The sequence below is a fragment of the Dermacentor andersoni genome, chromosome 4, assembly GCF_023375885.2.
Source record: "Dermacentor andersoni chromosome 4, qqDerAnde1_hic_scaffold, whole genome shotgun sequence".
Lineage (NCBI taxonomy): Eukaryota > Metazoa > Arthropoda > Arachnida > Ixodida > Ixodidae > Dermacentor > Dermacentor andersoni.
Window position 1 is genome coordinate 189614657 of NC_092817.1, and position 23072 is coordinate 189637728.

The window sequence follows — 23072 nt, forward strand, 5'->3', positions numbered from 1 at the left end:
ATGGGAGAGCCGGTGTAAGTACTTTGCTGACTATTTCTGTCCAGTTCAAGGAACCGCGTTAATATACCTGCACAAGAAACCGTAATGCTTTTCCTGTTGTATTAGCCCAGATTTTTCTTTAAGGGATCGTCGCGAGTTCCCCCTGATTCCATAGCAAAGGCGTTGTCCGTTATGTGCGCTTGTATATTATTTATCAGGAATACCGATGAACGCATTACGCAGAAATAACTGCCCAGCGCATTAGAAGATTTGTAAAACCATTAAAGCGCGATGCGCTATGACTGAAGTTCGTATAGTACACTTATCGTTATATGTGTATCTTGCCAAAGTTGTTGTGATCGCGGTTTCACTCAGACACTTTGCGATCGAGCCCTATCGCAATCGAATTTCCCAGTTGGCTTCCTAGCAATAGCTTGCGCAAGGGAGCCAATCGCCATCGCAAAATTTTATCCCGATCAAGCTCGGCTTTCAAAAATACCCGTGTGACATTGGTTGCTAAATGTACTTGTCCCGGATATTTTTTATATATATACATACATAAGCTTTGCTGGTTGCGTCAGTACGACTGCAGCCATTATGCAGACAGATAAGCTGTGTTTGTCGCATGAGAAAAAAAATTCTGAAACCTGACACAAACCTTATGCAGGCACGCAGCCCAATGCCCGCCACGGGTGCAATTAGCTGACGTTTGTGACCAAGGCTATCGTGAGTGCCTCGAGCTGATCCGCTCGAAGTACCGCGCAACATCTGGCAGTGATACTGAGTTTCACGTCAGGGCGCCTGGACGGGTTAACCTGATTGGCGAGCACATTGAGTGGATATGCTGTTCTACCAATGGCAGTTCAACAGGACATTTTACTGGCCTGCGGACGCAACGACACGACAATGTTGCAGTTGACCAATATGGTCAACTGCAACATTGTATGGCCCATGAATGGTCTGAAGATATACGATGTTCAACCCTGCTGGCATCACTATTTTATGTGTGAAGTCAAAGGAGCTGTAGAAGACACAGGAGCTTGTGAACTAGGTGTTCCTCTGCCTGGCTGGGATGTCATGGTTCATGGCACCGTTCCACCGTCGGCGGGTTTGTCAAGCTCAAGTGCATTGGTCTGCGCTGCTGCGCTTGCTACACTACAGGCAAACAAGTAAATCATCAATGTTTCTCTGATTGCTGCACTGTTGTTGCATGGAAGCAGTAAGAATGCACCTGTCATGTAAATACAAAATTTTCTTTTGTATAAAGTGATCTATTATAGATACGGTTATGCATTTCCTGGCTTTAAATATATATATATATATATATATATATATATATATATATATATATATTCTAAGGAAGATAACGAACGTGCGCACTGGGTCCGCAGCATCGGCAGCATCAAGCGCGCAGCAGAAGCTCGAGCTCGGGAACTGCTCGGTGCATCGTAGAACCGGCGGTCGCTACGAACCCTAATAAATCTCCTTTACAAGTGGTGGAGCCGTGCTGGGTAACGTTCCACTCTACCATCCTGGAACTCCGTTCTCGGACGCTACCCTCTGCCATGCCGGACGCCGACCAGCAGACTCTTCCACCGCCACCCGTCCCTTGCCCTGGCACCGTTCGCCAACGGGAGCCTCCCATCTTCAGCGGAACCGACGACAACGACGTTGAAGAGTGGCTGTCGTTCTACGAGCGGGTGAGCGTTCATAACAAATGGAATGACCCAGATAAACTGGCTTACGTGTCATTCTATCTCGCGGGCGTGGCCAGTCTCTGGTTCAGAAATCATGAGAGGGATATCCGAACGTGGCCGGCGTTCAAGACTTCGATTACAGAAGTATTTGACCGACCCGCCGTCAGGAAACTCCGAGCCGAGCAGCGTTTGCGTACACGCGCACAGGACACGGGTGAGACATTCACCAGCTATATAGAAGCCATTCTAGATTTGTGCAGGCGCGTGAACGCTGCCATGACGGAAGCGGAAAAGATCAAGCACGTCATGAAGGGAATCGATGATTATACGCGTTCCAGATGCTTCTGGCCAAGGACCCACGCACTGTTGGCGACGTCATCAGCTTGTGCCAGAGCTATGATGAGTTGCGTAAGCAGCGAGCTTTGACAAGGCGACATCCCACACCAAATGCGACGTCACTCTGCAGCCTGACCACCGGCCAGGAACAAGCCTCCCTGATAACCCAAATCAAGGATTTCGTCCGCGAAGAAGTTGCACGACAGCTATCTCTGTGGTGTCCGTTACTCAGGAGTCTGCCAGCACTTTGCCGTCTCATCTCCGTAACGTGATCCATGAAGAGGTCGCGGAAGCGCTGCCGGCTGTTCACCAGCAAGATGTCGCGACTATACCACTCACTTATGCTACGGTTGCTGCAATGGCCCCTAGCACTGTGCCCATGCGCCGCTTCCAGCAGCCGGTGGAACGCCCTCCCCCTCCCGTCCCCTGGACCACTACTGCCGTCACTAACCCGTGGCGTACGCCGGACAATCGCCTATATGCTTCGCCTGTAGGTATCCAGGTCATGTCGCCAGGTTCTGCCGCCGCCGATCGCAGGCGTTCGATGGCGATCGCCGCGCTCCCTATGTGCCGCCTGATTCAAATGCGCCTTACGGACCCTTCGACCCATCACCAGCTCGCTCCCAGACTGATCGCCGTCCTCGCTTCGAACGCCCCCGGTCACCCTCCCCACGTCGCCGATCGCTTTCCCCTATGCGTCGACGGCCCGTCTCTAACGAAGAGGGAAACTAGACGACGCAGTTCCTGAGGCAAGAACTGCGCAAGTGTCGACATGCCGAAGTCCTCCTCCTTTACCTGCCAATGTCATTGATGTGTTTATCGAAGATATCGCTACAGTCACCCTCGTCGATACCGGTGCCGCTATTTCAGTTATGGATGCAAGATTGTGCCGTTAGCTTCGTAAGGTGACGACGGCTCTGCCTGGATTGTCGCTCCGAACGGCGAGTGCTCAACCCATTCGCCCTACCGCTGCTTGTACTGCCCGTGTGACGATACAGGACGTTTTGTACACGATTGAATTCATAGTTATTTCATCGTGCTCCCACGCCGTTATTCTAGGATGGGATTTTCTCTCACGCCACAATGCCCTCATCAATTGCGCTCGGGCTGAGATTGAACTTTTCCACCTTGGTGACCTGGCCTCCGTCGATGCTCATCTTGCCGCTAAAATTGTCGTGAAAGAAGACATCTGTATTCCTCCGCGCTCTTCAGCTTTCGTACCAGTCTTCTGTAGTATCATATCCGACGGGACGGTCTTCTTCATGCCCTCTCATCACATTGTTACCCGCAAAGCGCTTCCTTAGCGCTTCCTTCCGCTTCCTTTGCCCTTTGCAGCTCTTGACCTTGCCGCCGGTGTCAGCACGATGCCCATTTACAATCACCTTTCATCGCCACTACCACTGCTCCGCCGCGAATGCCTTGGTTACGTCGAGTCGGTCGATTCAACACGAATTGTCTCGATCCTCGACGAAGTGCCTTCTGCTGCCGTCCATGAACTGAGTGCCCTCTCCGTACCCGACTCAACATGGACTGGCGTGTTCAGCCCATTCATCGCCGAAGATCTGACGCTTTCGCAGCGATCTCAACTTCTCGCACTCCTTCAGCACTTCCGCCGTTCTTTCGACGTTGCGCAACCATCTCTTGGCCGTGCATCGACGGCCGAGCATTACATCGACACTGGCTTTCACTCACCGCTGCGATAAAGACCATATCGCGTGTCCACTACGGAACGTCGCGTCATTGCAGACCAGGTCGATGACATGCTCCGTCGAGGCGTCATTCAACCTTCCCAAAGCCCATGGGCCTCTCCCGTGGTCCTCGTCACACACACACAAAAAAAAAAGACGGTTGCATCCGCTTCTGTGTTGATTTTCGACGATTAAATAAGATCACGCTGAAGGACGTCTACCCATTACCATGCATCGATGATGCTCTGGACTGTTTACAGGGAGCCGAGTTCTTTTCTTCGCTGGATTTGCGGTCAGGCTACTGGCAGGTTCCGATGGCAGAGGCCGATCGCCCCAAAACTGCCTTTGTTACACCAGACGGCTTGTATGAATTCACCGTCATGCCTTTCGGACTTTGCAACGCTCCTGCTACGTTCGAAAGAATGATGGATAATGTTCTACGTGGCCTCAAATGGAAAATCTGTCTTTGCTATCTTGACGACATTGTGGTGTTCGCCCCTGATTTCGCAACGCACCTGCTCCGCCTCCAGCACGTACTCACTTGCTTGACCAACGCCGGGTTGCAACTTAACCTGAAGAAGTATAGATTTGCTGTTCGTCAGCTCACAATTTTAGGTCATGTCGTGTCAAAGGAGGGCATTCGCCCGGATCCCGAGAAGCTACGTGCTGTTACTGCGTTCCCAAAACCTACTACTATGAAAGAGCTACGCAGCTTTATCGGCCTCTGCTCTTACTTCCGACGATTCGTTCGCAACTTTGCGTCAATTATATCGCCTCTCACGCAGATCCTTGGTGGCGCTAGAGATCTCTCATCATGGTCTCCAGCCTGCGGCGATGCCTTCGCAACCTTGCGCTGTCTTCTCACGACGCCACCCATTCTTCGCCATTTTGACCCTCAAGCGCCAACCGAAATCCATACCGATGCAAGCGGTGTAGGCCTTGGCGCTGTGTTGGCACAGCGTCAACCTGGCCACACAGAATACGTCGTCGCATACGCGAGTCGCACGTTAACCAAGGCGGAAACAAATTACAGCGTAACAGAAAAGGAGTGTTTGGCCATTGTGTGGGCGCTTGGCAAGTTTCGCCCATATTTATACGGCCGATCGTTTGACGTAGTGACCAACCACCACGCACTATGTTGGCTGTCGACGCTCAAAGATCCATCCGGCCGCCTTGCCCGCTGGGCATTGCGAATCCAAGAATATGACATTCGCGTGGTTTACCTTTCCGGGCGAAAGCACTCCGATGCTGACGCGCTATCCCGATCACCGCTTCCCCGGATGGCCAGTCACGACTCTTCCTGCGAGAGCACATAATCCTCTCTGGACGTTGACACTATCGCTGCTGCACAGCGTAATGATCCCTGGACTGCATCTCTGCTCGACCTTCTCTCGGATACGTCGAAAGTTCCAGCGTAACGTACGCTTCGGCGCCAAGTGCTTCATTTTGCGATTCGCGGCCAGCTACTATATCGACGCAACCATGCCCCAGAAGGACGCACCTGGTTACTCGTCATTCCGAGAACCTTGCGATCAGAGCTCTGCTCCTCGTTCCACGTCGACCCGCAGTGTGGCCACGTGGGAGTCTTCAAAACCTACGAAAGACTTCGACACCGCTATTACTGGCGAAGAATGTACAATTTTGTTCGAACATTCGTCCGCTCTTGTCGTGAGTGCCAACGCCGTAAAGCGCCACCGCACAACTCCGCCGGTGAACTCCAGCCGTTGCAATGCCCATCCCGACCCTTTGATCGCGTGGGCATAGATCTCTACGGGCCACTTCCGTTGACTCCTACCGGCAACAGGTGGATAATCGTTGCGGTAGACCACTTAACCCGTTATGCGGAGACCGCTGCTCTACCAAATGCTACAGCGCAGGAAGTCGCCAATTTCATACTTCACCGTTTTCTCCTTCGTCATGGCGGTCCACGTGAACTTTTAAGCGACAGGGGCCGCGCCTTCTTATCTGAAGTCATCGAAGAACTGCTTGCTGAATGCGATATTGTTCATCGTAAATCCACTGCTTATCACCCACAGACTAACGGTAGCACGGAACGCTTTAATCGAACTCTTGGTGACATGCTCGCCATGTATGTTTCACCTGATCACTGTAATTGGGACCTCGTTCTTCCGTTTGTCGCCTATGCATACAACACCGCGACTCAGGCCACTACAGGATTCTCACCCTTTTACCTTCTTTACGGCCGTCATCCTTCGCACACAATCGACACCATTCTGCCCTACCGACCAGACCCATCCGGATGCCTGCCGATCTCGGAAGCCACCAGACACGCCGAGGAATGTCGCCAGCTGGCCCGTCGATTCACCTCGGACGACCAGAACCGTCAAAAAGCCGTTCACGATGCCCAGAACTCGACTCCCACTTTTCTCCCGGGCGCTCTCGTCTGGTTGTTAGTGCCCCACCGCACGCCTGGGCTAGCTTCAAAACTCTTTACGAAGTACGACGGGCCATACCGCGTTCTCGAGAGAACATCACCCGTGAATTACCTGATTGAGCCGCTGACGCCGCCGTCCGACATGCGACGTCGTAGCTCCGAAGTCGTTCATGTTCAGCGTCTCAAGCCGTATCGCCATTCTACCGCCCTTCCAGAAAACTAAGTCGCCAGGATGGCTCCTTTATTTCCGCGGGGCCATTGTAAGGAAGATAACGAACGTGCGCACTGGGTCCGCAGCATCGGCAGCATCAAGCCCGCAGCAGAAGCTCGAGCTCGGGAACTGCTCGGTGCATCGTAGAACCGGCGGTCGCTACGAACCCTAATAAATCTCCTGTACAATATTACATATTATATATATATATATATATATATATATATATATATATATATATATATATATATATATATATATATATATATATATAGTTACGAATGATGTCTATTGACAAGGTGAGACAAGGTCCGAGATGGAAGCTACAGGCCAGGCGCAGCCGGCGCAGGGTACCACGAGAACACGCGCGCACACTCTACTTCCTCTTTCTCTGCCTCAGTCACGCCGTGCTGTGACATTTTCCCCGGGGGCAGACGAAGCTCGCTGAGCGAGTCAAAGGGACCGGTGATGGCACTGCTTGAGTCTGGCTACGTGAACAACTTGCGTCGCACGTGAACGCCGATTACTTGCCGTCACTTTAGCGACGACATAGTTCACATCACTCAAGCGACTGAGTATAACGAATGGTCCCGTGTAAGTGGCGAGGAACTTGCGGTACAATCCCTTTTTGCGAACAGGTGTCCACAACCAAACATAATCACCGGGAGTAAAGCTGACGGGGATATGCCGCGCATCATAGCGAATCTTGCAGTGGCCTTGTGAGGACAACGTCCTAAGATGCGCCAGTCGACGTGCTTCCTCAGCACGACACAGAGTTTGGGCGATAAAAGGATCTTCTTGGCACGATCAAGGTAGAATAGTGTCCAGAAAGCTCTGGGGAACGCGTGCGTAGAGCAAAAAGAACGGCGCATATCCAGTAACTTCGTGCTTGGCACTATTGTACGCGTAAGTTACAAAAGGTAAGACGGCGTCCCAATTCTTGTGGTCAGCAGCGACATACATTGATAACATGTTGGTAAGGGTTCGATTCGTCCGCTCCGTGAGGCCATTGGTTTGCGGGTGGTAAGGAGTGGAATGACGATATGCAGAACCACAAAGCCGTAAAAGTTCTTCAACGACGTCGGCGGTGAATTGCCGTCCACGGTCACTGATGACAACCCGGGGAGCGCCGTGACGGAGTGTGACGTGATGCAACAAAAATGAAGAGACATCTGCTGCAGTGGCGGATGCAAGTGCCGCCGTTGCCGTGTAGCGAGTAAGATAATCTACGCATACTATAATCCAGCGGTAGCCAGCTGACGTCTTTGGGAGCGGGCCAAGCAAGTCGATGCCTACTTTTTCAAACGGTAACGTCGGTGGCCTAACTGGTTGTAAATAGCCTGCTGGGGCCATCGTCGGTTGCTTGTGGCGCTGGCAAACAGTACAGCTGGCGACATACTGTTTCGTTGTTTTCCAGAGCTTGGGCCAAAAAAATCTCTATGTCGGTGTAGTGTGCGTGCAAAGCCAAGGTGCCCGGACGTGATATCGTCATGCATGGAACGAAGGACAGCAGGGCGCAGGTTTTCGGGCACAACTAGAAGCAATGGGGGACCATTAGCCTAGTCATTTTTTTTTGTACAGCAAACCATTACGAAAAGTAAGCGGTGTTGTTCCTGCTGGCTCACGTGCAGCTGCCCGTAGGGATTTCAAGGTAGGGTCGCAACGTTGCTCGCTCTCGAAGGTACGCAGGTCTGGAAAGTCGGATGAGATGGAAACTAGGTAGTCCTCGAAGTCGTCATCTTCAGCTTTGGCATGCGGCGAAGGGAGATGGGATAGGCAATCAGCATCCGTGTCACAGCGTCCGCTCTTGTATTTAACGGAAAAGCTGTACTCTTGAAGGCGCAAAGCCCAGCGGGCCAACCGACCAGACGGGTCACGCAGTCCAACCAGCGAACAGAGTGAATGATGGTCAATCACTATCGCGAATGCGCGGCCATGTAGATACGGACGGCACTTCTGAATGGCGAATACGACTGCTAGGCACTCGAGTTCAGTAACGGTGTAGTTTTTCTCCGCTTTTGTAAGTGTCCGACTAGCGTAGGCAATGACATGCTCACGGCCATCGCAGAGCTGAACAAGCACAGCGCCAATATCCGCACCGCTGGCGTCAGTGTGCAGCTCAGTTGACGCCTCCGGATCAAAATGCCGCAGTACCGGTCCAGAAGTCAACAAAAATTTCAGCTGTTGAAACGCCGAGTCGCAGTCAGCAGTCCACGAGTATGGGGTGTCTTTGTGAAGGAGAGAAGTGAGGGGAGAGGCAAGCTGTACGAAATTCTTGATAAAGCGCCGGAAATATGAGCAAAGGCCCAAAAAGCTTCGCAGATCTTTCACCGTTTGTGGCTGTTGGAAGTCGCGAACCGCTGCTATCTTTTCAGGGTCTGGTCGTATGCCGTCTCTGTCGACCAGAAAGCCTAGTACGAGGGCTTGACGCTCACCGAAATGACATTTCTTCGAGTTTAAAATAAGGCCAGCTTGCTGGATACAGTCAAGAACGATCGACAGGCGCTGATTGTGCTCGTGAAATGTCCGGCCGTAGATAATGACGTCGTCTAAATAGCACATGCAAATTTCCCATTTGAGTCCGCGGAGCACGGTTTCCATAAATCGCTCGAATGTCGCTGGAGCGTTGCATAAGCCAAAGGGCATAACGTTGAACTCAAAGAGACCGTCAGGTGTCACGAAGGCAGTCTTCTCCTTGTCTGAGGGGTGCATGGGAATTTGCCAATATCCTGACCGTAACGAGAACACGCGCGCACACTCTACTTCCTCTTTCTCTGCCTCAGTCACGAAGTGCTGCGACAATATATATATATATATATATATATATATATATATATATATATATATATATATAATTTTTGGGGTTGAAATCAAGTGTCATATATAAAGAGGAAAACTGGGGAGTAACCTGGGTTTTTGTTGGTTTGGGATTCTCCTGTTAACTTTCGCAAACAATTAGCGACAGAATCATTTTATTTAAACCATTGAAATCATTCACAGGAACATGTAATAGCAAAGGGCACTGCTTGCAAGTCATGTGACGGGCTTATTTATGCAAAGCTTCACTGGCAAGCATTATTAGTACTTTTTGAACAAAACACATTAGCAAAAATTGTGCCTGAGCCTATTTCACACTGAATGCTGACGTTAGGGGAATTAGCATTAAAGCAATGCAGCGACGCACCACATTTCCAAATTCTTCACTTCTGTGTAGGTAACTTCACTTTATGTAGCTCAACGCTCGTTGCTGGATGCACGCACTGGTCCCATTCTCTTCACTTCTTTCTCCGCACTTGGCTGCTTTTGATGCCGACTATTTCAATTATCTGCAGCTAATTTCTTCAATTAACTATTACCCACTTCCTGACTTCTTGCCTTTTGTTTTGCTTGTCTATTCGGGCACCTACCAAGCAGCACATAACCATTCTAGAGGATTGGCCGAGAATGTTCACACGTACCTATTTAGTGTCACGTGCCCAGTTACACACACTCAATGGCCCAGGTTGTCTGTTCGGGCACATACTCAGTGACTTGGGTTGTCTATTTGGGCACATACTCAGTGGAGCATATCCAGTGACCCAAATTGGCTTGAAAGAGGTTAGACACGAACATCATACCGAAAAGGGCGTGAAGTTGCCAAAGCATGGTAATTGCATTAAAAAGAAATAGAGGCATGCTTGTCGTTTCCTTGCTTGATTTGTTCTCCACAGTTCTTTTGACAAAGGGAAAAAAAGAGAGCGAGAGAGAGAGAGCCAATGATAAATGAAAGGTAGGGAGAACAACGAATAGTGCACATGGGCATGCTTTGCAAAAGGTATGATAAAATTGTAATTTCATGTCCTTGTTGATGTACATTAGAATTTGCATTTTGACCATTGTTGCATCCATCCTAGACAAGTCAGGGGTGTGAACGTAGCTTAGTAGGGAAAATGTCCTCTCAAGATCATAGCTATCGCTCGCAATGCAGAGCAACGTCAGTGCTGTATTTGCTAGGTTTGTATAGTGAGCAGTGGCGCCCTGCTAGTAGGTAAGCACATCATTGCTCTTCTGAGGGCTTCATTCTAGCAGATGTTCTTTAAACTCATCCTTGAGGGAATGCACTTTGGTGAGAAATTGGGTTTAACTTAATTTTCAGAAAACTTATTCGGAGTGCAAAAACGGACAATTATTGGGTTTTACCCAAAAACATTAGGAGACAAGAAGAGGGCGGTGTGGATAAGAGAGCAAATGGGGATAGCCGACATTCTAGTTGGCATTAAAAGAAAAAAAATTGAGCTGGGCAGGCCATGTACTGCGTAGGGTACATAACCAGTGGACCATTAGAGTTACAAGATAGGTGCCAAGGGAAGGGAAGTGCAGTCGAGGACAGCAGAAAACGAGGTGGGGTGATGAAATACAGATATTTGCAGGCGCAAGTTGGAATCAACTAGCACAAGACATAGGTAATTGGACATCGCATGGAGAGACTTTCGTCCTGCAGTGGACATAGAAAAATAGGATGATGATGATGAGCCAAAAACGAAGGACCCTAACTATCGATAAACATGCCTAGTGTACTGTGATTTTGTACATAATTTGCAATACATTGTTGAAACTTTGATCTGAAGTAAGCCTTATATATTATCATACATGAAATTTATTCTGACAAAATGGAACATATTGTCGCAGTCGGTAATGTGGCAAGAAGACGACGCTGATGGTGGTCTTAGAGACGACGAAGAAGTGTTTAACAGTATCGATGCTCTACGCTTGTTGGCTCAGCCATTAAAAGCCACTTGTAAATAGACGAACGCTTTTTCCTACCCGTAACATCATTGGTGGAGGTGCGGGGTAGGTCAAGTTGTACAACACCGGCGGAACAGTCAATCAGAGCAGAATGGGCAGACAAAAAGTCGAGTCCGAGAATCACATTATGAGGGCAATGTTCAAGCACTCTAAACAAAACGGACGTATGGCGACCGGCGACACTGACACGAGCAGTACACATTCCAAGCAGAGCCGGAGTTGCACCATGGGCGACCTGGAGCAGTCGAGTCGGAGCAGGGGTAAGTACTTTTTTCAAGCGCGTTCGAAGCTCCGCACTCATGATGGAAATTTGGGCTCCAGTGTCGATGAGTGCTGTAACGGGCAAACCATTCACGTCCACGTCCAGAAGGTTCCGATTAGTAGGCAGGGTCAGCAGAGGAATTTCAGGCCGGTGTTCTAGAGCAGCGTCACCTCCAGGAGCTGCCCCAGTTAGTTTCCCGTCGGAGAACGGCGACGGTAAGCTGGGGATGGAGAGCGACGCAGCTGGGGCGAACGGGAGCGGCGACTATGTGGTGATGGCGATCGGCTGGTCGCGGTGGCTCGAGCGTTGTCAGGTGCGTCTTCAACCTCGGTGGAGAGTGATGGCGGGCGAGGATTCAGTGGGGAGCGGCGGTAGGCGGGAAAGCTTGGTCGTGAGTGGGCTGGCCAGGAACTTCGACAGTGGCGAGAGATGTGGCCCACACGTCCACAGTAAAATCAGATGGGTCTATCGTCATGGGTGCGCCATTCGGCCGGGTTGCGATAGCTCGGATATGGGCCGTATTGGCTCCGGTGAACAGGGGCAGAGGCAGCAGACGAAGCAAAGTCAGGACGGCTGGCGGAGCAGATGGATGGAAGACCTACATTGGCAAGTTCTTGGCGAATGACCGACTGAATGAGGGACACAAGCGGCCGAGAATCGTCAAAGCACTGCGTGACTGGCGTGGAAGGAAACACTGCTTCGATTTCTCGCCGAACGATACGTACGACGTTCTCGCTGGAGGTGGACTCACGCGGTGGACAAATGTCTTCGCACGTCGACGAAGCTGCGGTATTAGGTAGACGAGTAAACTGTCGAACTATGCGGGGACTCATCGCGTCTTCAAAGCGGCGACATTCGTGGATTATCTAATTGACCGTTGTGATGTCCTTATAAACAAGCAGGTTAAACGCGTCGTCCGCGATGCCCTTTAAGACGTGGCTGACCTAGTCTGCCTCTGCCATATTGTTATCTACTTTGCGGCAAAGAGCGAGGACTTCCTGGATATACGCCACGTAAGATTCAGTGGACGTCTGTACACGGGTCCCAAGGTCCTTCTTCGCAGCACATTGGCGGCCGACGGGTTTGCCGAACAAAGCTCTAAGCTAATCTAAACCCCGTAACAATATAATTGGTCGCTAACTTCCTCCTCACAACATGAAGTTAGCAACTGTAAGTAATGAGTAAGAGCAGATGCAAATAATTTGACCAGTTTAGGCCATGATAGGTCTAAGTTGAGCGAGACAAAGACGTACTTCCAGTATGCGCTGAATGGATAGAGCTTGAGAATTGGTGGTGGTGATTAGCTCCTGCAATACCGACTTCGAGCTCTATCTAATCAGTGGAAGCTGAAATGGACAGTACATTTAGCGCGCACTTGCAGAATACCTTCCTGGAGAATAAGAAATGATCGTGCCATTTGTATGAGTACTTCCAAGCTTGCAGCATGTCTGAAAAAGAAAGTATGGCATTTGTTTGTTCGTCATAGCTATGAAGCCAAAACTTAGAAACAAATGAAAGAGCTCGAAAGGAAACGGGATAGCACAACAAGCAATGTAATGGAAGATGGAAAGTACAGTGTTAAAAGAGAAATAGAGGGGGCTGGATTATAGGGTAAATGTGAAAATACTGTAGTCAAAAATTGCTCGGGAAAAGACTTGAGCTGGAAGCCCCATACATAAAATAGATTGCCAGTACAATGGGTTTCACACCTAGGAAATCGAAGCAAAGTTGGCACCATAAATACTCGGGTAAAGTGGTGAGTTGAGAAAATCTGCAGACACAAGGGGGGTGTAGTTGGTACACGAGATCAAGGTAGATGAGAGATCGAGCTACTACATGTGCAGTGAAGCACGCAGGTGATGTAATTGTGATGCATTAAACTTCGTCACTTCTGTGATTTTCACTTGATGATCTGTCTTTGACGTACCCCAGCTTCCTCAAACTGATTCAACAATTTGATGATAAAATTCAGGGCTGTTGCTGTACCAAAGATGAAGCTGGCATCATTGTGTGCTGCATCTGACAGGTATATTGGCAACCAGGGAGGAGGAATGGACCAGGCCATTGCATTCCTTGCTGAACCAGGTCAGTTTCCTCAAGTTCAGCTAAATCTTCCACTGAGAGTGCTCAGTATGAGGCTGTAAATGATCCCTGTAACACTTTTTTTGCTCCTCTCTCTCCCAGAAACTGCTCGGCTCATTGAGTTTAACCCGCAGAGAACCACAAAGATAACTCTACCCGAGGGAGCAACATTTGTAGTTGCCAACAGCCTTGTGGAAATGAACAAAACGGCAACGTCGGATATCAACATCCATGTTGTGGAATGCCTCATCGCTGCACAGGTTTCGTACTGCCATTCTTGTGACTAAAGTAGGACTGTGCACATTATCTGGATTTATCTGATACATTGTACATTCCTCTCAATGTGCAAGCTTAGTGAAATGATAAGCTGAATCCTATTTTAGGTGTACCTGTTTATTAATATTAACCCCCTGGGAGCTGAAAAAGAGAAAACACAAAAAGAAAAGGAATGTTAATGGAAACGCGCATACGTTATTGTGTGCACCATGTAGTAATTTAGGTATTTTTAAGTCTTTCTGCCGTTAACACGAAATAAATCTGGTTTTAAAGGAGTCATATTTGACTTGGAGCGCAAAAAACGCAGACATAAGAAAGGAAACCAGACACGACATGCGCTACTTCTAACAGCAGCGCTCGTCTTGTCTGGCCTTTCTTTCTTGTGTCCTTGTGTTTGTTGTGGTCCAAGTCGAATATGAATTCTCACAAACTTGTCCAAATTTCAATCCTTGTAGGCTTTAAAAAGGAGGCTTGCAAAGAACAAGAAATTCTGAAGCATGTTGTAGAACAAGTGAAGCACACTTCACGAAAAATATGTTGTGCTAGTTCTCTGTTACTGGACATGCAAAAGTAGTGTAACTTAATGTTTTTATGCAGTCAAATGCATTTCAGCTTTATAATTTTCTTATGTGGTATTGTTTTAAACAACTGTTGTTTCAATGCAAATTTGGTCTACACATTAGCTGCAAATATGGCAAATCAGTTCTGCAGATGCCGATGGTGAAGTACATGAAAGGAAAAAGTTGTCATCCACCTGTATTGTAGTACGAAGCTACGAAGGAAAACTATACGGGTCGCTTCAGAAAGAAAGCCTCGCATCCGAAAAAAGCATTGTTCAGCTGCGAGGGTTTCTTTCTGAGAAGCCCGTATAGGCTTCCTTTGTATCTTTGTGCTATAATTCAAAGTGGATGTCAATTTTTTCCTTTAATTAGCAGCAAATTCCACCGGTTAACCACGAGCAACTCTTTTCCACTCTACCGGTCAGAATGCATGCTTGTCTGATCGATAAGGTTCAGCATCTGATGTTTTGCACTACATTAGGCAACGAATAGATCAGTAAAATGCCAGATGTTGCATCAGCCATACAAGCATGACTTGTCTCCAGCGGAGCAAAAACGCCACTTCAGAGCTAGCAGCAGAACTCATTGCAAATCGTGTCATGCCTCCACATGCTTTTATAAATCATCCTTGCAAATTCATGATCCCATGTTGACTTATGTTTATTTTCTTGCTTTTATTGTGTTCAGGTGATTGCTAAAGCTCGGGGTCTAGAGCTGAGGAAGCAACTCAAGCTCGGAGAACTCCAGTCGTTGTTACAGGTTCCCTTGCACGAAATGGGAACCTTGGCCAAGAACATTTTGCATCCAGCTGTCTACACAAGGGATGAACTTTTTACACTCTTTGGCATGGATGACGCTCATTTTGAGAAGTGCTTCCTTGGAAAGAACACAAAGCACCTGCAAGAGTTTGAGGCTAGCACATTTACTTCTTTATTTTTCTTTGAGACGAAAAACGAAGAGCAGCCGCAGAACGCCGCTGCACAGAGTAGCTTGATAAGATGGCTGCCCCCAAAAAATGATGGCAGCATACAGTTGGCAAAACAAAAGTGGGGCGATACACAGTAAAGACGTCTCAGAGATCATTTGAAATTTCTGGCCCTGCAGTAATGAGCAACATTTATGCCTGACAAGCATTTACAGCCGACTGTTACAGGTTCTACACGAATATACAATGACATGACAACACAATACATTATTATATAAAACAAAGGCCAATGATCAGAAAAGGTAGGAAAATTGTAATTCTACATCTGCACAAAACTAGAAAAAAAAGTAAGAATATAAAAATAAATAAGATGCGATCGTTCAATAAATTTATTCATTTTTAAAAAGTAAACCAACTAAATTCCCTTCATGTGTTAGAGGGTGATTGCTTGAAGGTTGCTCATAAGTTAACTGAATGTATTGTTTGAACTTTCATGCTAATTCCTACTTTTAAAATATGTACTACCTCCTTGAAAGGCAGGGAAAATGGGGGAAGATATCAGATGGAAATGCAAGACAGTGAGTAAAACGAGAACAAGGTGAACACCTTGTTCTCGTTTTACTCATCTCCTTTAAAGGTGCCACAGCAAACTGCAACTCCAAAACATTTCATTTTATTCCAAAGCGACAATGAAAGTTCATGCGTTCACTGTACCATTTTTGTATTCTTGAAAAACAGCCAAAGACTCGAAAGTTGTGGACAGTGGCGCAAGAGAAAATTTTCTCTGCTGAAGTTGAATCGGCATACTCATAAGGTTGTGTGACATGTGGGGCAATCAAAAACTTGACACGAGCATTGCTGATAGCACCGGGATGTGGTGAGGAAGAAAGGGCATTCAGGGTAGGAACACACCAAAGCTCTTGCCTTTTTGACACAGTTTTATCACAATAAAATTAACTTATGGACTCAGATAGCTCTCTTCTGCACAAGAACTTCTAATGGATGTCTAGCAAATCGCGCTTCCCAAGTTCCTAAGTTGGTATTCTATAACAACAGAGTTGAAGTATAAGAGGAAGACAGGCAACCAGGACAGGCACATGCACTTAACCCTATCTGTCCTGGTCATCCTTGTCTTCCTTCTGCATTTCAACTTTTCTTAATTTTCCCAAGTCCCCCCTTTCTAGTTATTCAAGCAAAGTTTCCAAAACTGGCGAAAAAGTGGTGAAATCTAAGAGCCAATGTTTGTTAGGCTGTGATAACACGAAATTTCCAAATTAAGGTATTTTTCAGCCGCTTTCATGCATTATTTGCTATAGCAAAGCCGCAAGATTTAATAAGCTTCAATTCCTATTCAATTTTCTTAAATTAAGCAACTTCAAAAAGCACCGACAACATACTGGACCAACCAGAACTGTGTCATTTGGGCCAACCACAACTTCAAATAGTTCAAGTTTGAGTTGCGAGTCTGCTGTACCTCTTTGCACTGTTGCGACGTTGGCCTTGTGTATTGATATCCTGAATGAAGAACCAAATACGCAATGATTTTTGCATTTCTGCAGCTGTACCAGCGAGCTGTTCATGTGTACGAAGAAGCAAGCCGAGTATGGCAGTTCAAGGATGTATGCGAAGGAAGTCATTAGTCCTTGTCGCAGTTAGAGCAGCTCTCCAAGCTCGCACAACTGATGAATGATAGTCACACAGGCTGCCGCGGTCTCTATGAATGCAGCCACCCGGAACTTGATCTTCTGGTAGAGATTTCGCTACAGGCAGGTGCACTGGGCTCCCGCCTCACTGGCACAGGGTATGCACGTTTCTTGCTAGATCTTTTACAGCTTTTAATGCTATGTTGGCACTCAGCATCCCTCAAGTACACAAGTGTAAAACCCTTCCTATCTGCCACACATTGGCATATATGAATATGCAGCTCTTGTCTTTTCTGACGCAGTCGTTTTGGCCAGTCATGTCCAGCAGCTGGCCTGCGAGCTCGTTGAAGCTTTCCACATTAAAAAAAGGGGGATAATTGCATCAGTTAAGTGACCATCACTCTTGCTGACAAAGGAACTTGAACAATGTGGCGCAACATGCAGGTTACCAAAAGTCTAGGCTTTGTGATTTGCTGTTACAATCCTGGTTCCTTCTTGCTTTCAATTTCTTCTATGTATTTGTGTATGCATGCACCAACACATCTGTACCTTCTTGTCTGCATATTAGCATGTGTAATGCTACCATGCCGCTCCTACAGCTAGCAACAAATGTTGGTTCTCTTGATGTTGCAGTTCATCACTCCAAGGGTGCAGTCACACCGGCAGTTGACAGAGGTCACATGACTGATCACGACTGGTGACCAAGGTATGACTCATGGCAACCAATATCCACACTGGCTAGCATGACTTTCCAGTCGCCACGCAAAAATATCTTACTATTGGTGCCATTCACGTCTGCTCACACCGCATCACCAAATGAAATAAGCGACACCATATACAGATGTCCTGCTCCTGCACTGCTGGTTGGTTCAGCAGCTTTGCGACCATGGTCATGTGAGTGAAAAATGGAGCAGAGAGCGACTAACCCAAAACAGTTGCTTTTCAACCAAAGTGACCATTTGTGACCGGTTGCTATGCAACCAACTTGGTTGCACAACCTCTGCAAGTTGCCAATGTGAACAAATCCTAACGGTGCTTTTCAGCGGCTAGAAGCACTTTCTGCCCACCAGAATGGCTATGGCATTTCACTACAGGGCACAGAGTTGCAATTTCGACTGCCAACATTGGTGGCCACATTTCGAAGGGGATGACTTGCAATAACACTTCTGTATACTTCAATTAGGTGCACATTGAAGAACCCCCATATAGTTGAATTGAATCAGGAGGGCTCCACCACAGCACCTCTAAAAACCTGTGTATTGCTTTGTAACATTCAATTGTATATTTTCCTTTAGAAACACTTTCTGCTAAAGTACTACAGTCGAATGCCTTCATAACGAAGTACTTGGCGCCTCCAAAATTATTCAGTATACAGGTCGCTTCGCTTTAAAGGATGCACACCACAATGCTCACAATAGAACCAGGACACAGTTATCCCTTCCTTATACAGGCTATTTCATTGTGGAAATGCTGGACTGTATTAAATTATCGCTAGCATTATAACCATAAGCGCTACTGTAAATGTCTTCGAAGTCAACTATAATACATTGAGACAACCAACACCCTGAATGTTCATCCAAGTGGCTGAACAGATGCACTCTGAGCTGCTTGAAAAGTGCTCTTGTGAGTGCTCTTGCGAGTGCTCATGCTAGTTGCAGTTGTACCAGCAGAAGTAGCACTAGTCCCTCTAAGCTATATTGCCAAGAAGCAACTTTTATGCACACAATGTTGGATAGGCTGAACAATTGTCTGCTATCAGCACGCAAAGTTCTCAGCCAGTGCTCCCAAAGCTACTCCGCGCATAAGGGGACTGCCTTTCTATACATCCTTTCTCTCCTGCAAGATGTTACATTGTCACGAAAACATTGTGTGGAGTGCTCCAACTTGTACACTATAAAGCAGTGTAAAGTTAATGTTCATTATTCCATTGTAAGGAAAATTACGTAAAAAAATTATGCAGATCCCACGCACTGTGGGAATCGATGTAAGCGAAGCTTTCCTTGCTGGATGCTTTGATTGACGATAATTAGCGGTAATGTTGATGGCTTAAGCTTAATCTCTTCAGCGTTTAGGCTATCACGAGATTGGTGAGTTGATGTTAAACGTTACCTTGGGTGCAGCACTGTTGTTTGTCTTCGTAGTACACAGGACACACACAGAGAGAGAGTGTTTGCTTGAGGCGCTGTTGGGCACCATATCTTATAACCTCTGAGAGGGTTGAGCATTGTCATTGCCTCACATGGCCAATCGCATTGTAGCAGAAGTATTGAACTTGATTGGATTATGGAACTGTACATGCCAAAACCACACTCGGATTATGAGGCAAGCCATAGTAGCGGACTCCGGATTAATTTTGACACCTTGATGTTCTCTAATGTGTCTCAAAATCTAAGTGCAAGGGCATTTTCTATTTCACTCCCGTCGACGTGCGGCTGCTGTGATAGGATCAAATCCATGACCTCTAGCAATGCCATAGCCGCAAAGCTATGCGGCGGGCGCAGAAGTGTTGATTTTATGGTCGACCACTTCCGTAGTGTCTCCTGGACCCTGCGGTGCACTTTAATTATTGCGGCTCTGCTTCTGTACGCCCTGAATAATTTGTCTGCTTGACATATACGCATGGCGTTTATTTTTCAGAAACAGCAGCAACATACTGTACCGTAGCATGAACTTAAGCTTATCCTGTTTCCCCGCAACCGCTGTCATCTCACCTCCCCTCCTCTTATATGGGAACCGCCTCTGCTCCTCCCTCTCCTTCTTCTCCTCTGTACAGTTCTATCTACATCCCCTGTGTCCTTGCACGTCAGTAAAAAGGGAAGTGTTGCAGTTTCTGCAAAGCTTCTGAGGGGAGGCACGGATAATTGCAGCTGTCAAGTGGCTAATGTGGCGATGGCCAGGGAGCTCCAGAGGGCATTGTGCACAGTCGACGCAGAGGGGTAAAAACGAGTCTCGTCGCCTTTGGTTTCTTACTTGCACCTGTCATCTATATACACGCTCCGAACCACCCCCCGAAGCGGTGTGCACGACAGCAGCAGCCCACAGCAGCAGCAGCAGCAGCAGCAGCAGCAGCAGCAGCAGCAGTGGGAAAGCCGAAGGAAAAGGCAAAAAACTCTGTGCTTTAAAAACTTTGTTGTTGTGGCCTTGTTGAGGTAGTACATCGCAAGGTTTTACTACTTGGGCTTAAAAATAAATGAAGTAAAACCAGAGATAAAAAAGGGCTCAAAAGTATCAAAACAGCTACGCTTGCTTTTTAGGGTGAAGCTTTCTTTGCCTCTCCTTTCGACTTTTCCGCCGCTGCTGCTGTATCTGTCTTGCACGCTGCATTGGGAGTGGTTCGGAGCATGTATGTACATTAGAGGAGCATGGCAGAAAGGAAAGGCGACGCGAGAAACTCGTTTGGACCTTTCCATCAATGGTTGTTACAGTGCCCTCTGGAGTTCCCTGGACATTGCCACAAAAACCTTTAAATGGCTGTACTTATCCATGACCCACTGCAAAAGCACTGCAGAAACTGCAGCGCTTTCCTTAGTACTAACTTGCAACAGTCCCGTGCGGAGGTATATATAATGGTAGAGAGGAAGGGAGGAGTCAGAGGATGGGTAGAACCGACGGTCATAAAACGAGTGAATAACAGCCTTGCCACTCGTCGCTTGCAGCTCGTGTACATGGAGGTGGGTGGGAGAGGGAAAGGAGATGTAAGAAGGAAAGAAAATGCTACTACTACACACGACAGCAGTCGTGGACAAACTGGACAAATTGAAGTTCGAGGTGCGTTATGGTATGTGTCCACTATTTCTGAAAAATAAGCAATGTGCAAAAAATGTCAAGTGCACACGTGATCCAGGACATGCGGACGCAAAGATGCATTAAAGGACCGTAACATCTAGGCGACACTATGGAAGTGGCGGCACATCAATTCAACACTTCTGTATGCGCCACGGTAGCTCTGCGGCTGTTGCATTGCTCGAGGTTCCAGTTCTATCATGACTGCGGCAGGTGCATTTCAATGCAGCAGAAATATAAAAACACTTATGTAACTAAATTTAGGTGCACCTTAAAATACCCTAGGGGGTCAAAATTACAGTAAAACCTTGTTAATTCAACCACCGTTAATTCAGAAAATCGGATAATTCAGACTCATCCTCTGGTCCCGGCAGGCGTATGCATTATTTATTGCACTGAAACTCTTGTTAATTTGAGCAACTAGCATTAGCGCACTAGCGTCCACCAAAACGAAACGGCGGAGTTTGCATCCCATAGTCATCAGTGGAAATCGTACGTGAATGACAGCAACGCCAGAACACGTTGTGCCTATTTGTGCCTTTAGAGTGTTTCTTGCGTTTACGGCCGCACTTAACAACGCATTGACTGCGTGCCTTCATGACTGTGTTGTTGCCATTCATGATCGCATTGATAGTGGCCGCACTTTCGTCCGTGGCGGTTGCGGCAAACAGTAGTTTCGCTTTGACTGGGTGCGCAGGTCGGCCGCATGCCTTTAACGTTGTATAGTTGCCATCCATGATGACGTTGATAGCAGCAACGGTTTCGTTCGCAACAGTTGCAGCAGACAGTAGTTTCATTTTTACCCAGTGAGAAGCTGTCGAGGATGAAGAGCACCGCCTACATTGCGATGGGCGGCGACCTGGCGACACGGGCGAAAAAATAATCGGGATGGGCGCGGGGTAGTGAAAAGCATCTCAGATAAAGATGTGCGCCACAGCCGCACTGTAAAGTCGCGAGGCCTTCGCTGTTGCGAGCGCTAATCAGACACGAGATGAGAATAGCAGCTTCCGCACTGCTTTTGTGCAATATAGAAACGGGATTTGCTGATTCATTCAGTAAATAAAAGCGTGTTGACATAGTATGCATTTGCTGATTATTTTCTTGATACGCTCGATAATTTGACATTCGGTTCATCTGGACACTTTCTTCGGCCCCGTTAAATCCAAGTTAACGAGATTTTACTGTAATCCGTGGTCTGCCACTACGGCATGCTTTAAAATCAGCTTGTGGTTTTGGCCTCATACAGCCCAATAATTCAAGTAATATTTAACGCTTCTGTGACGATGCAATGTGCCATGTGAGGCAGTGACAACGCTAACCTTCTCAGAGGTTATGAACAAGCAGCAGTGGTGCGCACGATGTAACATTTAACATCAGCTCGCCACTCTCGTATTCACTGTCAACATCACTGCCAATTATTGTCAATCAAAGCAAACTGCACAGAAAGCGTCGCTTACATCGATTCTCACAGTGTTTGGGATCCGCATGATTTTTTTCTTTTATGTATTTTTATTTCTTTCCTTTTCAATTAGAAGCTTGGGAAGGTAAGCTACGTCAGAGCCGGCTATTCCAACATGCTCGATTGTTTACCAAAAATCATTCCTGAACAGAAAGCTGGCAATATTGGTGCCACAGCTTAGCCAAAACAAAGGAAGTGAGAGGAAAACACGTCTTCACGTCCTGTTTCAATCACACTCTATTCACATTTACTCCTGTAATCATACTCTTTCATAGCTTTGGTCCAGATTAAAATATTAGTTGTATTCTGTTCAAACTTTCTTCTCTGTTCCTGTTTGACAGATGGTGAGATTCCTTGGAAGGCTAACTTCTTTGTCAGATTCAGTAAATGCTTCACAACTTTATTTTCGAGTTTCTCTCCTCTCATTCTGTGTTGTAGGTGGGGAGGCTGTAGCATTTCCCTGGTGCCCGCGGACAAGCTGGAGGCCTTCTTGAAGGAAGTTGGCATCAAGTTTTATGGGAAGTTCGGTGACAGCGTGGCAAAAGATACGGCCATGTTTGTCACCAAGCCTGGCAGCGGTGCTGCCATTTTTGTACCCTAGTCACACATGCCGTAATACCAAAGGTTGTGAATACGTCTGTGCTGAAAACTCTGGCAAATTTACAGCTTGATTTCCTGGCTCAAGGGAAAGACCTCTCCCCATTCGGAAGATTTGTTTAAAGGTTGTAGGACCAGCAAAAGAAAAAGCCAAAATGAATAAACACCTGTTGTTTTGCTTTCCCGCCGTAATACAGCGGCTTATGAAGACAGAAAAATGGTGATGCTCTTCCAAGCCCACACAAGTCATATTCATACTTTTATTCTAGCCTGCAAGCTCTGTTGCATAGCAATGTTATTGTTTTTTCTTACTACTTTTGTTGCGGCAAATAAACAAGATGCCAGTCTGATGCACTTCCATTCACTTACCCACAGTTCAGTCAAGAAAATTGCC

General features: G+C 47.3%; 1 pseudogene; it reads left to right on the forward strand.

The window, feature by feature from the left end:
* LOC126531873 (N-acetylgalactosamine kinase-like) lies at positions 1-23028 on the forward strand (annotated as a pseudogene).
* Positions 23029-23072: the final 44 nt, after the last annotated feature.